General features: G+C 38.0%; 1 protein-coding gene across 12 annotated transcripts in view; it reads right to left on the bottom strand.

The window, feature by feature from the left end:
- PRRC2C (proline rich coiled-coil 2C) overlaps nucleotides 1–15,679 on the bottom strand; it is a 97,924-nt gene that overhangs the window by 73,801 nt on the left and 8,444 nt on the right. Inside the window, exon 1 of one of the 12 annotated variants that reach the window (XM_065935689.1) lies at nucleotides 15,143–15,212. The exons of the other annotated variants lie outside the window; for them this stretch is intronic. The gene's annotated coding sequence lies outside the window, so the exon portion shown is untranslated. Of the gene's footprint in view, nucleotides 1–15,142; nucleotides 15,213–15,679 lie in introns of those variants that run through there. 12 annotated transcript variants of the gene reach the window in all.

The raw sequence follows: 15,679 nt of genomic DNA, 5'->3' as shown, positions 1-15,679 counted from the left end.
GGATGTGGAAGAACTGGAACTCTCAAAGTCTGCTCATGGGGGTGTAAAATGTTATAACCACTTGGGAAAACAGTTTGGAGGTCCTTAAAGAAGAAAAAACATCCAACAACCATACAGTCACAATTCCGCTAATAATGTTTATATAAGAGAAATGAAAACGTATGTCCATATGAAGACTTAGACTTGTACTCTGGGTTCATAGTTTTATTTGTAACAGGCAAGCACTGGAAATACCCCAACTGTTCAGCAGGTGACTGGAAAACCACATTGCTGTATATACATAAAAGAAGTGAACACCCAAGCAGTAACAAAGAATGAACCGCTGGTAAATGCAACTACATGGATAAATCTCAACGTGATTATGCTGAAAGAAGCTAGATTTCCAATATACACTATATACAGAATTTAACTCTGGATGAAAAATATTGCCTTCCATTATCAGTAAACAAAGGATGTTACGGCCATCAAGCCAGCAGCTACAGCTGCCAACGCCAACTGTGCACCCTGAGGGGATTCAGTGTGAAGAAAAGGAGGACACTGGCCCAAGATAGTCAAGGTGCACATAAAAGGAATGCTTTCAATGAGCCCAGACCCTTGAATCACACACAGAAAAACACTAAGTTCATTCACTTGAGATGTCTGGTTTTCTTTCAGTTCAGTTCAGTTCAGTCGCTCAGTCGTGTCCAACTCTTTGTGACCCTATGAACCGCAGCACGCCAGTAACAGTGATTTTTTGATGTTCCAACTACCTGGGTTTCTTTGTAAGATTTCTATATATCCTGGCTCCTCCCTTACCTCTTTGGACTGATTTCTAAGAGCCAACTGAGAAGCTAACTTCCAGACTTAAGTCTTCAGTTTTGTCCACCAAATAAAATGCAATTCTCAACTTTCAGGTTGCAGTTGACACTACAAAATGCAAACGTATCTATGGTACAGGGAATGGGTGGGAACAGAAGGAAATTTTGAATGATATGTTCATTACTTGATTGTGGTAAGTTTCATGATGTGTATATGCAACATATCAAATAGTACACTTTAAGTATATACAGTTTATTACTTATAATAAAAAATATTTTTAAAAAGATCAAGACCCTCTAGATTGAAAGCAAACAAGAATATTACCATACAAATCTACCAGGGCAAATTAAGGAAGAGAGGGCTTCCCTGGTGGCTTGGACAGTAAAGAATCCACCTGCAAAGTAGGAGACCTGGGTTTGATTCCTGGCCAGCCCGCCAGTCAGAAGCATGGGTAACAATCTGAACTTTCGACCGGCATTTGAAGTGTTGGGGGAATGAGGGACAGTCCTGTGGGACTGAGCCTGTACTAATCTCTGGGATTTGATGCCATCTCCAGGTACTTAGGTCAGAAATGAGTTAGATATTAAGATACCCAGATAATGGCTGGAGAATCTAACTGCTTGGTGTGGGGACTCTCCCCTTATCCCACAAGGCAACCAGAAATCTCAGAAGTAAATTAGACTATTAAAAGTATAGGAGACATAAAATAGTGTTTTTAATTTGCATAAAGAAAGAAGACGGGGACAGCAGGGAGGGAAATAGGCTGGCAAGATACGAAATTGGAGAAATCAGTAGGCCTGACAAGGAATAATGAGAACAATGTAAAAAATAGGGCTAATACTGTATCATCAAAAAAGCAAGGGAGTTCCAGAAAAACATCTATTTCTGCTTTACTGAATATGCCAAAGCCTTTGACTGTGTGGATCACAATAAACTGTGGGAAATTCTGAAAGAGATGGGAATACCAAACCACCTGACTTGCCTCTTGAGAAACCTGTATGCAGGTCAGGAAGCAACACTTAGAACTGAACATGAAACAACAGACTGGTTCCAAATAGGAAAAGAGTACGTCAACGCTGTATATTGTCACCCTGCTTGTTTAACTTATATGCAGAGTACATTATGAGAAACGGTGGGATGGAGGAAGCACAAGCTGGAATCAAGATTGCCGGGAGAAATATCAATAACCTCAGATATGCAGATGACACCACCCTTATGGCAGAAACTGAAGAGGAACTAAAAAACCTCTTGATGAAAGTGAAAGAGGAGAGTGAAAAAGTTGGCTTAAAGCTCAACATTCAGAAAACTAAGATCATGGCATCTGGTCCCATCACTTCATGGCAAATAGACAGGGAAACAGTGTCAGACTTTATTTTTCTGGGCTCCAAAATGACTGCAGATGGTGACTACAGCCATGAAATTAAAAGACGCTTATTCCTTGGAAGGAAAGTTATGACCAACCTAGACAGCATATTAAAAAGCAAAGACATTACTTTGCCAACAAAGGTCCATCTGGTCAAGGCTATGGTTTTTCCAGTGGTTATGTATAGATGTGACAGTTGGACTATAAACAAAGCTGAGCACCGAAGAATTGATGCTTTTGAACTGTGGTATTGGAGAAGACTCTTGAGAGTCCCTTGGACTGCAAGGAGATCCAACCAGTCCATCCTAAAGGAGATCAGTCCTGAGTGTTCATTGGAAGGACTGATGTTGAAGTTGAAACTACAATACTTTGGCCACCTGATGCAAAGAGCTGACACTTGAAAAGACCCTGATGTTGGGAAAGATTGAGGGCAGGAGGAGAAGGGAATGACAGAGGATGAGATGGCTGGATGGCATCACCGACTTGATGGACATGGGTTTGGGTGGACTCCGGGAGTTGGTGATGGACAGGGAGGCCTGGCATGCTGTGGTTCATGGGGTCGCAAATGAGTCGGACACGACTGAGTGACTGAACTCAACTGAACTGAACTGGAGCAAAACAAAATGTCAGAACATAATAAGCAAGAAATCAACAAACTGCTTTTGTTCCTGGGATTGATAAGAAAGCACTTTAATAAGATTCTTGTGGCTATAAAGTTATAACCAAAGGACAAAATTAGAAACATACAAGAAAATCAACTAGAAATGAAAAATAAACACACCTCTTGTCAAACTATGTTGCATACATCATGTAATTGAAAGGAATGCTCTAAAGTACTTTCGTTACCAGACAAATCATTTTAAGTTACCTCAAAAAGAGCAGAAAAGAAAAATCAATTAAAACAAAAAACAGAATAATAACAACTAATAAATTCAAGAGCTGGCTCTTTTGGAAAAAATAATATAGAAATTAGATGAATCACTCTAATTTTAAGTTAAACACTAAGAAGAATGAGATAAATACAATAAAGTACACACATGAGAATGCTCTGAAGTAAGTATTTTCTAGGAAAACAGAAATTACCAGATTTGGCTCAAAATAAACAGGCAAAAACAATAAGGGAAAAAAAAAAACCAATGTTGTTAAAAAACTGCCCATCCTTAAACAGCGTCTGGCCCAGGTGATTTCACAAGAGAATTCTGACATTAAACAGAGACAATTCACATGCTATTTACAGTGAACTAAACGCAGGCCTTGGCAAACTAAGGCCTATGGCTAAATCCAGTCTGTGGCCTGTTTTGTAAGGCCTGGGAACCAAGAATGTTTTAAGCTGTGCTGCTGGGTTCTAAACCGAAGTCTAAGAATCTGTCCTATGGGGAACACATGTAAATCCATGGCTGATTCATGTCAATGCATGGCAAAAACCACTACAATATTGTAAAGGAATTAGCCTCCAACTAATAAAAATAAATGGGAAAAAAAAATAAAGTGGGAAAAATGGAAAACAAAAGAATCTAGCCTAAAAAAATACTAATGTGCAAAATACACATACACATAAGGATATTCACTATGATATGGTATGTGATAAAATTTATTTATAACCTAAGTCAGTCATTAAGTGATCTGTATTTTGAAACATTTCAGTTCATTTCAGTTCAGTCGCGCAGTGGTGTCCGACTCATTTGCGACCCCATGAACCGCAGCACGCTAGGCCTCCCTGTCCATCACCAACTCCCGGAGTTTACTCAAACTCATGTCCATCGAGTCACTGATGCCATCCAGCCATCTCATCCTCTGTCGTCCCCTTCTCCTCCTGCCCTTAATCCCTCTCAGAATCAGGGTCTTTTCAAATGAGTCAACTCCTTCACATGAGGTGACCAAAGTATTGTAGTTTCAACTTCAACATCAGTACTTTCAATCAGCACCCAGGACTGATCTTCTTTAGGATGGACTGGTTGGATCTCCTTGCAGTCCAAAGGACTCTCAAGAGTCTTCTCCAATACCACAGTTCAAAAGCATCAATTCTTCCATGCTCAGCTTTCTTTATAGTCCAACTCTCACATTCACACATGACCACTGGAAAAACCATACCCTTGACTAGATGGACCTTTGTTGGCTAAGTAATATCTCTGCTTTTTAATATGCTGTCTAGGTTGGTCATAACTTTCCTTCCAAGGAGTAAGCGTCTTTTAATTTCACGGCTGCAGTCACCATCTGCAGTGATTTTGGAGTCCCCCAAAATAAAGTCAGCCCCTGTTTCCAATGTTTCCCCATCTATTTCCCATGAAGTGGTGGGACCAGATGCCATGATCTTAGTTTTCTGAATGTTGAAACATTTACTGAACATCTAATATGTATATTATTTTGTGGCCTGGAGATATAAGAGCTAAGAATCTGCTCTCACAAATCTTTTCAGTTTGATAACTCAAATAACAGGTAAATAAAACCATTTCGCATGGTGACAAATACCATAAATAAAACCAAATAGGACAACATGAGAAAGTACGAAAGGATAGAACTAAAGTACTTTAGATGAGTGGATCATTATCAGCCTCTCTAGAGAGAGAGCTTCTGACTTGAATCTAACAGAGAAGCAGGCAGCTTCAAGGCTTAAGAAAAAACAAATGCAAAGGCCCTCCCACACTGATATGCTTCAGTTCAGTCCAGTCGCTCAGTCGTATCCGACTGTTTGCAACCCCATGAACCACAGCATGCCAGGCCTCCCTGTCCATCACCAACTCTCGGAGTCCACCCAAACCCATGTTCATTGAGTCGGTGAGGCCATCCAGCCATCTCTTCCTCTGTTGTCCCCTTCTCCTCCTGCCCTCAATCCTTCCCAGCATCAGGGTCTTTTCCAATGAATCAGCTCTTCACATTAGGTGGTCAAAATACTGAAGTTTCAGCTTCAGCACCAGTCCTTCCAATGAACACCCAGGACTGATCTCCTTTAGGATGGACTGCTAATCATGTTCAAAAACAAAAAAGTGGTGAAGTGGAAGCTATTAAGAAAGGGAGGGCTGGCTGGATGACCATTAGGATTTAAAAATTTATCTTTGAAGCAAATGAACCCTGAGTAGAGGCTGCCTTTTTGTTTTAAAGATATTCTGGGAGTTCCCCAGTGGTCCTGGTGTTAGGATTCGGCACTGTTAGTGCTGTGGCCCAGGTTCAATCCCTGCTGGGGAAACTAAGATCCCCACAAGCCTCTTCGCATGGCCAATATATATATATATATATATATATATGTGTGTGTGTGTGTGTGTGTGTGTGTGTGTGTGTGTGTGTGTATATGTATGTATCATTCTGGCACCAACATGGAGAATGGACTGCAGGGGTCCATATGTGGAATATGAAGATACCAGACTGTCACAGCCTAGGGATGATAGGCTGTGGCTGAAAAATGGAGACTAGACACAAGAGGGTAAGAAAGAGGAGTCAACATGGAGAATGGACTGCAGGGGTCCATATGTGGAATATGAAGATACCAGACTGTCACAGCCTAGGGATGATAGGCTGTGGCTGAAAAATGGAGACTAGACACAAGAGGGTAGGAAAGAGGAGTCAAGGACAAGGAGTCAATGAGTCAAATTTTACGTTAACACTAAGAAGAATGAAAAAGATAAGCATGAAAAACTAGACATTAAGTAAGTAAGGTGGAAAGACTAGATTTTTTTTTTTTTTAAAGACTAGATTTAGAGACGGGGAAAGAAAGAAGCTTCCCAGGTGATGCTAATGGTAAAGAACCTGCCTAAGAGATGTGAGTTCAATCCCTGGGTTGGGAAGATCCCATGGAGGAGAACATGGCCACCCACTCCAGTATTCCTGCCTGGAGAAATCATGGACAGAGGACCCTGGTGGAGAGTTGGACATGACTGAAGCGACTTACCATCCATGCACAGGGGAAGAAAGCAAAAGAAGCTGGTGAGTTTGTTTGACTTCTCCTGATATGCCTTGTAGTTTACACAACAAATAAAAACCAGAAAAAAGTAATATCCAAATACATGTATGTAAATACTTTGTGCATTGTCATTATTCCTCCCTATATCGTAAAAGGTGTTTTCAAGTGTGGTAATGAAAAATGCCTCTACCTTTTAAGCGCTGGCATGAGAACCTAACCCACATCAACAACACTGTATCCAAGGGACAACATATCTTCTCTCTTGTGTGCACTTGCCCTTGGATACTAAAACCTGAAATAATGAAACCTATGTTCTCTTAAAGCCTGCTGGAGTAATTAGTATAGTCTGAAATATAATTTAGCAAAGCAACCCTCTACAGGTTACCCAGAAACAAGTCTTCTGAAGTACCTCCCGATTGCTGCAGTGACAATACTCATTGAACAACATTTATATAACAAAGGTGCTGAGAACTAAGAAACTGCCAAATGTTTTAAATGCCCAGTTACTCAGTTGTGTCCAACTATTTGTGACCCCATGGACTGCAGCATGCCAGGCTTCCCTGTCCATTACCAACTCCCCATGATGCCCCTGTGTTCATGGAACTTGTAACAATAAACAAGTAAATGAAAACAAGGAAATTAAAAAAACTGGGTAAAAGGATAGCAGAGAGGAAAGAGATTTTACACAGGATGATGAAGGTTTGAAAGACCTCTCTGCACAAGGTGACATGAGTTAAGAAAACCCACCTGTGGTTCTCATTATCCAGGAAGATTTTGAAAGATAATATATGTCCAGGCCTCAGTGCTAGACCAGTTAAATCAGAATTTCTGGGGCTAGGTCTGACAATGGCATTCCTTAAAAAGCTCCCCAAGTGTCTCTAAAGGATAGTTATGATTGGGAACCACCAGAAAAACAAAGCAATTCTGATCTTGAAAACAAGGCAGGAGAGGAAGTCAAGTAGACAGAGGTCAAATTTTGCAGAATATTTTAGGCTAAGATAAACAGTATTGCCCATGTGTTTGTTCTAAATGCCATGAAGAAAGAAAGAAAGTGAAGTTGCTCAGTTGTGTCCAACTCTTTGCGACCCTATGGACTGTAGCTCACCAGGCTCTTCTGTCCATGTGGATTCTCCAGGCAAGAATACTGGAGTGGGCTGCCATTTCCTTCTCCAATTGAGGAGAAAATAATCCAAAAAAAAAAAATCTCAATTTCTGAGTAAATGCACGGCTGCATTCAGCAGACCCACATCTTGAGTAACAAAAGGGTACAATTTACACAAATTAGTAATTATGGAAAAAAAAACTTTGAAGCTGTCTGCTCAAGAGGAATACTCTCTTCAAATTTGCTATCTTCTAATTTCAAAAAAACACATGGACAGTTATGAGAGACCAAAGAACTATATCCTCTACTTGTATCCCTTTTAATTTTGAAAGCTTTTTGTCATTTGTATACTATAAAGAATAGTTTTTAGTTCCATGGTGGCCCAGGTTCAATCCCTGGTCAGAGAACTGAGATTCCCATAAGCTGCACAGTGAGGCCAAAATACAAATATACATACATATTTATATTTAATATATACATATTTCATATGGTTTATACATCATAAACCATGAATATCTGCATTTTCGGGACTTAAAACTGATCTTTAAAATTTACATATATATAAAAATAATATTACTACCCTGTCTAGTATGTACTTAAAAGTCTAATCATTATGATTTGAGGGTCAGTCTGCAAAAACAAAGCTTGTGTGAATAATATATCCTCTTTCTCTGTTTTAAGGAAAGAAAAAGTAAACATCTAAATTCAAAGTTCTATGACTCTGAGCAAAGCTGGTAAGAAACTAGTTGTTTTTCCCACTGAGATTAGATGTAGCAAACCATGCACCTACATTTTCTAAATTTTGAACAGTGAGTATGTTACCTTTTTTGAACAAAAACAAAAAAAAAAGTTAAAATGAAAGGAAGAAATGGAGGAGAGTGGGGAAAAAAAGGAAGCCAGTGCTTTCAAAGCAAACAGTTTGTATTCAAAAGGTCTTAAGGGAAATTTGAAAGGCAGCAGTTTACCATCATATAAACAACAACTTTTTGAAATGAAAGAATGGAACAATGGTAACACAAAGATGGTTTTCATGAAAGGACAGGTATTGCAGGCTGAATATTTGTGGGAAAAAAATCTTAAGGGCTATCCACACATCAAGAGATTAGGTACCATTTCTAAAATTTCTTCAGTGCCAAAAATCGTAAGGTTCTAAGGTGACTTGATTTATAATTACAAAAAGATTTATAAGTATTTATACCAAAAATATTAAGTGATATTTAACATCTTGTATATTGGGGGGGGTACCTCATATTTTTGTAAATCACCAACCTGCAAAATTCAATTAAATGACAGAATTATAATCTTTCTGGCCTCCACGAGCTTCTAGGTAGCCAAGATCTGTTTACCTCTCTTCCCTCATTGTTCTTATGGTGATTGGTTTCTCTAGGAAACACAGCACAACGTCCCACTCATTTAAATTGTTTAACATTAAAAAGAAACTGCAAACATTTCCAGAGACTTTTTGGAAATTCTTTGTTCTGTTTTTTAAAATATTTATTATTTATTTTACTGTGCCAGGTACTAGCTGCAGTGTGTGGGATCTTTGAGATCTTCACTGTGGCACCGAGGATCTTTATGTCGCATGTAAACTCCTAGCTAAGGCATGGAGGATCTAGTTCTCTAACCAGGAATCAAACCCAGACCTCCTGAATTAGGAACACACCAGGAATCAAACCCAGACCTCCTGAATTGGGAACAAGGAGTCTTAGTCAGGGAAGTCCCTCCTGGAAATGTTTTTACACATTTTTGGGAGATTAAGATTATTCCCCCTCCCCTAAAAAAAGTTTTCAAAACAAGTTTATCTGCTTTCCAAAACATATTCTTCTCCCTGATTTTACCATAACCATTTCCCCTAACCTCTAGTTTAAAACCCTGAGTAATCTTTGATATTTATGTCTCCCATTTCTAACATAAAGAGGGATACAAGTTCTATACATTCTAACTTGGTAATGTCTCTTGAAGCCAAATTGTTACTTAAATCTGAGCTATAGAGATGCAGAATATAAAAATATCAGGTTGGATATAAGAACTCAAAACCTAAGTCACCAAAACTTACTGATAAAGGAACAACTTTAATAAAACTCATAATGTAGGAAGTGATGACTTGATGTCAAAGCCAGTAACCAAGGCAAACTCACCATATGAAAATAAGAACTCAATTTTCATTACAGAAGAAATAAACATCAAACATGTAATAATAAATACCATTTAAAATATGTAATAATAAATACTATTTGATGTTAAGAGATTTTAAAAGACTCAAGTTTTTATTATCAAAACTTACTCTATTACAATAGAGTTGAATATCAAGGATAAAAAGTTAAAGCAACAAGACAGTGATATCTCAATCAACAAATGTATTTCAACTGTTGTAGAAACATAATTTTGAAGTATATTAATGCAAAAAGCCTAAGAATCAATGCACTATAGACTGTAAAAGGAGGGGTGACTACCAACTGAATTGTGTCTCCCCAAAATTCACATGGTGAAGCCCTAAACACCAATTAATATAAGGTATTTGGAGCTGGTACCTTTGGGAGAAAACTAGGGTTAACTGAGGTGATGAGAGTGGGTCTCATATGGAATTAGTACTCTTATAAGTACTATAGAATGGGAACATATATATACGTGGGTTAGAATGGGACAAATGTAGAATGGGGAAGACTAGAGATCTCTTCAAGAAAATTAGATACTAAGGGAACATTTCATGCAAAGATGGGCACAATAAAGAACAGAAATGGTATGGCCCTAACAGAAGCAGAAGATACTAAGAAGAGGTGGCAAGAATACACAGAAGAACTGTATAAAAAAGATCTTCACGACCCAGATAATCACAATGGTGTGATCACTCATCTAGAGCCAGACATCCTGGAATGAGAAGTCAAGCGGACCTTTGGAAGCATCACTACGAACAAAACTAGCGGAAGTGATGGAATTTCAGCTGAGATATTTCAAATCCTAAAAGATGACACTGTGAAAGTGCTGCACTCAATATGCCAGCAAATTTGGAAAACTCAGCAGTGGCCACAGGACTGGAAAAGGTCAGTTTCCATTTCAATCCCAAAGAAAGGCAATGTCAAATGTTCAAACTACTCCACAACTGCAATCATCTCACATACTAACAAAGTAATGCTCAAAATTCTCCAAGCCAGGCTTCAGCAATACATGAACTGAGAACTTCCAGATGTTCAAGATGGATTTAGAAAAGGTAGAGGAACCAGAGATCAAATTGCCAACATCTGTTGGATCATACAAAAAGCAAGAAAACTCCAGAAAAACATCTACTTCTACTTCATTGACTACCCTAAAGCCTTTGACTATGTGGATCTCAACAAACTGGAGAATTCTTAAAGAGAAGGGAATTCCAGACCACCCTACCTGCTTCCTGAGAAATCTATATGCAGGTTGAGAAGTAATAGAACCATACATGGAACAACGGATTGGTTTCCAATTGGGAAAGGAGTACATCAAGGCTGTATATTGTCACCATGCTTATTCAACTTACATGCAGAGTACATATTGAGAAATGCCAGGCTGAATGAAGCACAAGCTGGAATCAAGATTGCCTGAAGAAGTATTAATAACCTCAGAGATGTGGATGACACCACCCTTAAGACAGAAAGCAGAGAGGAACTAAAGAGGCTCCTGATGAAAGGGAAAGAGGAGAGTGAAAAAGCTGGCTTAAAACTGAACATTCAAAAAACAAAGATCCTGACATCGAGTCCCATCACTTCATGGCCTATAGATGGGGAAACAATGGAAAGAGTGACACTTTATTTTCCTGGGCTCCAAAAATCACTGCAGTCATGAAATTAAAAGACGCTTACTCCCTGGAAGAAAAGCTATGACAAACAAACCTACACAGCATGAGTAAAGAGACGTTACTTTACCAACAAAGTCAAAGTCTAGTCAAAGCTATGGTTTTTCCAGTAGTCATGTGTGAATGTGAGAGCTGGACCACAAACAAGGCTGAACACTGGAGAATTCATGTTTTTGAGCTGTGGTATTGGAGGAATCTCTTGAGAGTCCGTGGACTGCAAGGAGATCAAACCAGTCAATCCCAAAGGAAATCAGTCCTGAATATTTATTGGAAGGATTGAATTTGAAGCTCCAATATTTTGGCCACCTGATGCAAAGAACTGATTCACTGGAAAAGACCCTGATGCTGGGAAAAATTGAAGGCAGAAGAAGGGGGCGAGAAAGGATGAGATGGTTGGATGGCATCATCGACTCGATGGATATGAGTTTCAGCAAGCTCCAGGAGTGAGTGATAAACAGGGAAGCCTGGCATGCTGCAGTCCATGGGGTCAAAAAGAGTCAGACATGATTGAGCGACTGAACTGAACTCTTATAAGAGGAAGAAACATTAGAGCAAACATTAGAGCTCTCTCTTAGTCATGTGAGGACTCAGCTAGAAGGCATTCAGCCAAGTGCAAGCCAGGGAGACTTCACCAGAACCCAGGTATGCTGGCATCCTGGCCTTGGACCTCCAGCCTCCAGAACTGTGGTCAACACATTTCTGTTGTTTAAGCCACCTTGCTTATGGTATTTTTCTTATGGTAGCTGGAGATAACAAAGATAGAGAAAATTGATATAGAACTTCAGAAAACAGCATTCATCACTCAAATTTTAACTAGATCTTCTATTTAAAGTAAAGGAGTCAAGACATTCACCACACTCTTGAGTTCCAGATCAACTAGCATTCACAAAATTCTACCTTTCTTTTTAAAATTAACTTTTATTAGAATATAGTTGATTTACAATGTTGTAAAATACTATCTTTCTAAAAAGCTTACTTTTGATTAATCCCTCCTCCAGTTACTTGACTTTAAACACACTAATCAATGTACGAATCTTTATGTACTCCTTAAATATAAGACAAATGAGACTCACAGAATATTTGAGGCTGGAAATTATTTTATATTTGAACAGTCAATATGAATTAATGGGACCAGAAATATGAATATATTGGACCCTGTCCTTTCTTTTCTTATTTGTCAAAAACCTCAGTAAAGATCTGGAAAGTAGATACCACATGTGACACATACATCTGAAAGAGTAACAATGCATTAAATGACTTTCTTAAGATTTAAAAAGATCTTCAAATGTTGAGTAGAACTAAACTGAATCTAATAAACAGCTATACAGTCATAGTTCAAGAACTGACTTTCATAAATACACAATACAGATCTAGTCTGTTCATATAAAAAAGGACAATTAGTGACAGCTAGCAGTGTGATACTACTGTTTTATAAAAAATGCTACTTAAAAAAAAAAAACTGCTACTCTAACAGAAATCTAATGCACAACTCTGGAACTGTGACAGTTTTACTGAATCTTGTGCTTATCACACTGTTTATAGATTATTTCCTCAAATCTTGTCTTAAGATAAGCAATAAAAACAAACTAAACTGGATACAAAAGAAAAACTTTCTGTTCAGTTTATCCACAGGTGGAACAAGTTATAACTTAAATTCATTCTCTACTTCCACCATTAGCCAAGCAACCCAGAAAGCTGTGAAATAAAGTGATACGTATTTTCGTTGAGGCACAAAATGTGCATCCAATATCATAAGGTACGTGAGAGAAGGGTGCTTCTAGGAAATAAACCTAAGATATTCTCTATCTCCCCTGTTGTTTAATGCCCATGGTTTGTTTTGGTTTTCAGAGAAACAGTAACTCTTGTGAAGAGATACATAACTGTTTGGGTTTGGGGGAGGGAGGGGAAGAAGAGGTCTGAAAAGAAAGCCAAATCCTGGTGCAGATGATGGAAGCCAAGAGAAAGTGAAGAGGTCTGAATGCTATTACCGTGTTCAAATATTTGGAAACTTTGATCTTAAAATATGAATGTTAAAGGTCGACCACAGCATCTTCGTGGGCACCAGATACATTCAAGCGGAAGCAAGATAAGCCTTTATCAAAAATATTTTAAAAGGTAACTTCTGCTTTGAATGAGAGGTTGAACTGGTTAAGTTCTATGGTCACTTTCATTTTTAATTATTATAATCACTTTGTTGTTGTTTAGTCACTAAATCGTACCCAACTCTTTTGTGACCCCGTGAACTGTAGCCCACCAGGCTCTTCTTGGTCATAGGATTTCTCAGGCAAGAAACTGAAGTGGCTTGCCATTTTCATCTCTAGGGGATCTTCCTGACCCAGGGATCGAACTCACATCTCCTGAAATGCGGACAGATTCTTCACCACTGAGCCAACCAGGGAGGCTCATAATCAGTAATTCTAAAGTCGGAATGACATAATGCTATCTGCAGCAACATGGATGGGCCTAGAGATCATCATACTAAGTAACTCAGGTAAGAAAGACAAGGATATGATACTGCTTATATGTGGAATCTAGGGAAATAACAAATGAACTGACTTACCCAACAGAAATAGATTCACAGACAAAAGAAAACAAACATGATTCCCAATGAGAAAAGTTTGGGGGTGGGGATAAATTAGAAGTTTGGGATTAACAAATACATACTACTATATATAAAAGAAATAAACAAGGATCTACTGTATAGCACAGGCAACTATATTCACCATCTTGTAATAACTTATAATAGGAAAGAATATATGTATAACTGAGTCACTGAGCTGCACACCTGCAACTAATATTGTAAATCAACATTTTGATAGAAAATAAATTAAAAAAAATAAAGCAAAGAGTGACAGCCAATATTTCTTAAGATCATCTGCTTCTATAATAGTAAAGCTAAGAATATCGCCATATGTTGAATGCCTCTACTACAATATCACTACAGCAAAAGCATTAAAAACTGTCATTTTAAAAAACAAAGTGTAATATAAATAGATCTGTTGGCATTCTAATCAAAATGGTAGACGCACTCAGGCTGTTCTTAGTAACTGAAACGTGAAATTAAGACTCTGGGGCCAAGAAAGCCTTAACAATCAGAAAAGAAATGTAGCTATCAAATCCTCTGTACTATAAACTACTACAAACCAGCAAAATGAAGCTGTGTGCCTATCACTTCCTTGTTAGGTGACTGTCAGGGCACTCTTGGACAACCTGAAATATTTTAAAATTGTTCCTATTACACAATTACTTCTCTTAAAATCAGATTCAGTTTAAATCTCAGCTGTAACATTTAGTAGCTGGGTGATATTTTTATAGCATAATTGTGGCATATACATATTATGGCATAAGCAGTTTCTGTCATTAAATGTAATTCTGAATTTTTCTTTCCCCATCTGTGGGCTACATCTTCTGGCCTGTATAGTGTGTATAGAGCTGTTAAATGGTGTCTAGTACTTAATAATGAGCTTGATAAATGGTAATTTAACACTTTCAAACTTATATGTAATAAATAAAAACACACAAATAATTTCTTAGTCGATTTTCTTTTTTGCAAGGCTAAGTATGTTTGGTATTATGGAAGAAAAAGAGAAGCACTCTCTTAAGATGGTCATTCAACATCATTAATTATTCAAAACTTTTCATATGTCTAAAAAGCTGTCTTTAAGGGTTGGAATTTAAAGTTTAAATTTTTAAGTGTAGAAAACTGGTTAGCATCCCTCCCCATCAAGCACTGGCTCTATTCCCCCACCATTAAAACGATCTGTCTTTGAGACATGTTAACTTACCCAGCTCTTTCTACTTCCATTTTTGTATTATGTTTTCAGGTTTGTGACAAATACAACCAAAGAAAAAAAATTGGGGGGGGGGGGGGGCAGGGCGGTGGTGGTGATGGTGAGGTCAGGATGTCAAGCAATCAGCACAAGTCAGCTGTTCCTGACTTTTCAATCCATATTCAACAGTTCTTTCTTCATCAAGAGAGAGAATTTGTCTGTCTCCAAAACGTCAGAAGCCTCTGATTCTACAGCTGGGAGATATCTCACCTTTCTACATTCTGTATTGTGTGGCTACACGTAACTCCACATATCAAAACTTACAGAACTGTACACTGAAAAATCCAATTTTTCTTAATCTAAATTTTAACACTTACACAGCAATATAACCAACCTTCCATATCTCTGTCAAAAGCTTTATTTCAATAACATCCTTTCCCTGCTTTTGATCTGTCCCATTTCAGAAGCAATTTTTCATGTAATATTCTTCAGTTAAGATCTACAAAATTTAAACCAAACATTAAGTTACTTAAAAGTACAGGTCAAGCAACAATAATCATATTGCCAAAATATTTAGCTTTTTTTTTTTTAAGATTAAATAGTAACTACAGTTTTACTCATGTATGCTCTTTCCTCTCTGAAAGCTGATGATCTATGCATATTTTAATATACTGTTCCCAAATTACTGCAAATATTTAATAAGCTACAGTGCCCATCTTTAAAATATACTAGATGAACTGGAATTCTGTACTTGCTGTTGCACAACTACTTAACTCATCTTGGTAATAAGTTCTAAGCTTTCTGTTCCTAGAGACCATTTCTCCAGTCTCCCAGTTGTTTTTGATGTTGTTCTAAACGCATCCTTAACATCTCTCCTTAAGGAGCCTTTCAGAGCACTGACCTTTACAGGGCCTTTGGGCAAACAGAAAAA

The sequence above is a fragment of the Muntiacus reevesi genome, chromosome 5 (assembly GCF_963930625.1).
Source record: "Muntiacus reevesi chromosome 5, mMunRee1.1, whole genome shotgun sequence".
Lineage (NCBI taxonomy): Eukaryota > Metazoa > Chordata > Mammalia > Artiodactyla > Cervidae > Muntiacus > Muntiacus reevesi.
The sequence above is the reverse complement of the archived record's forward strand: the minus strand, read 5'-3'. Positions and strand labels throughout refer to the sequence as shown.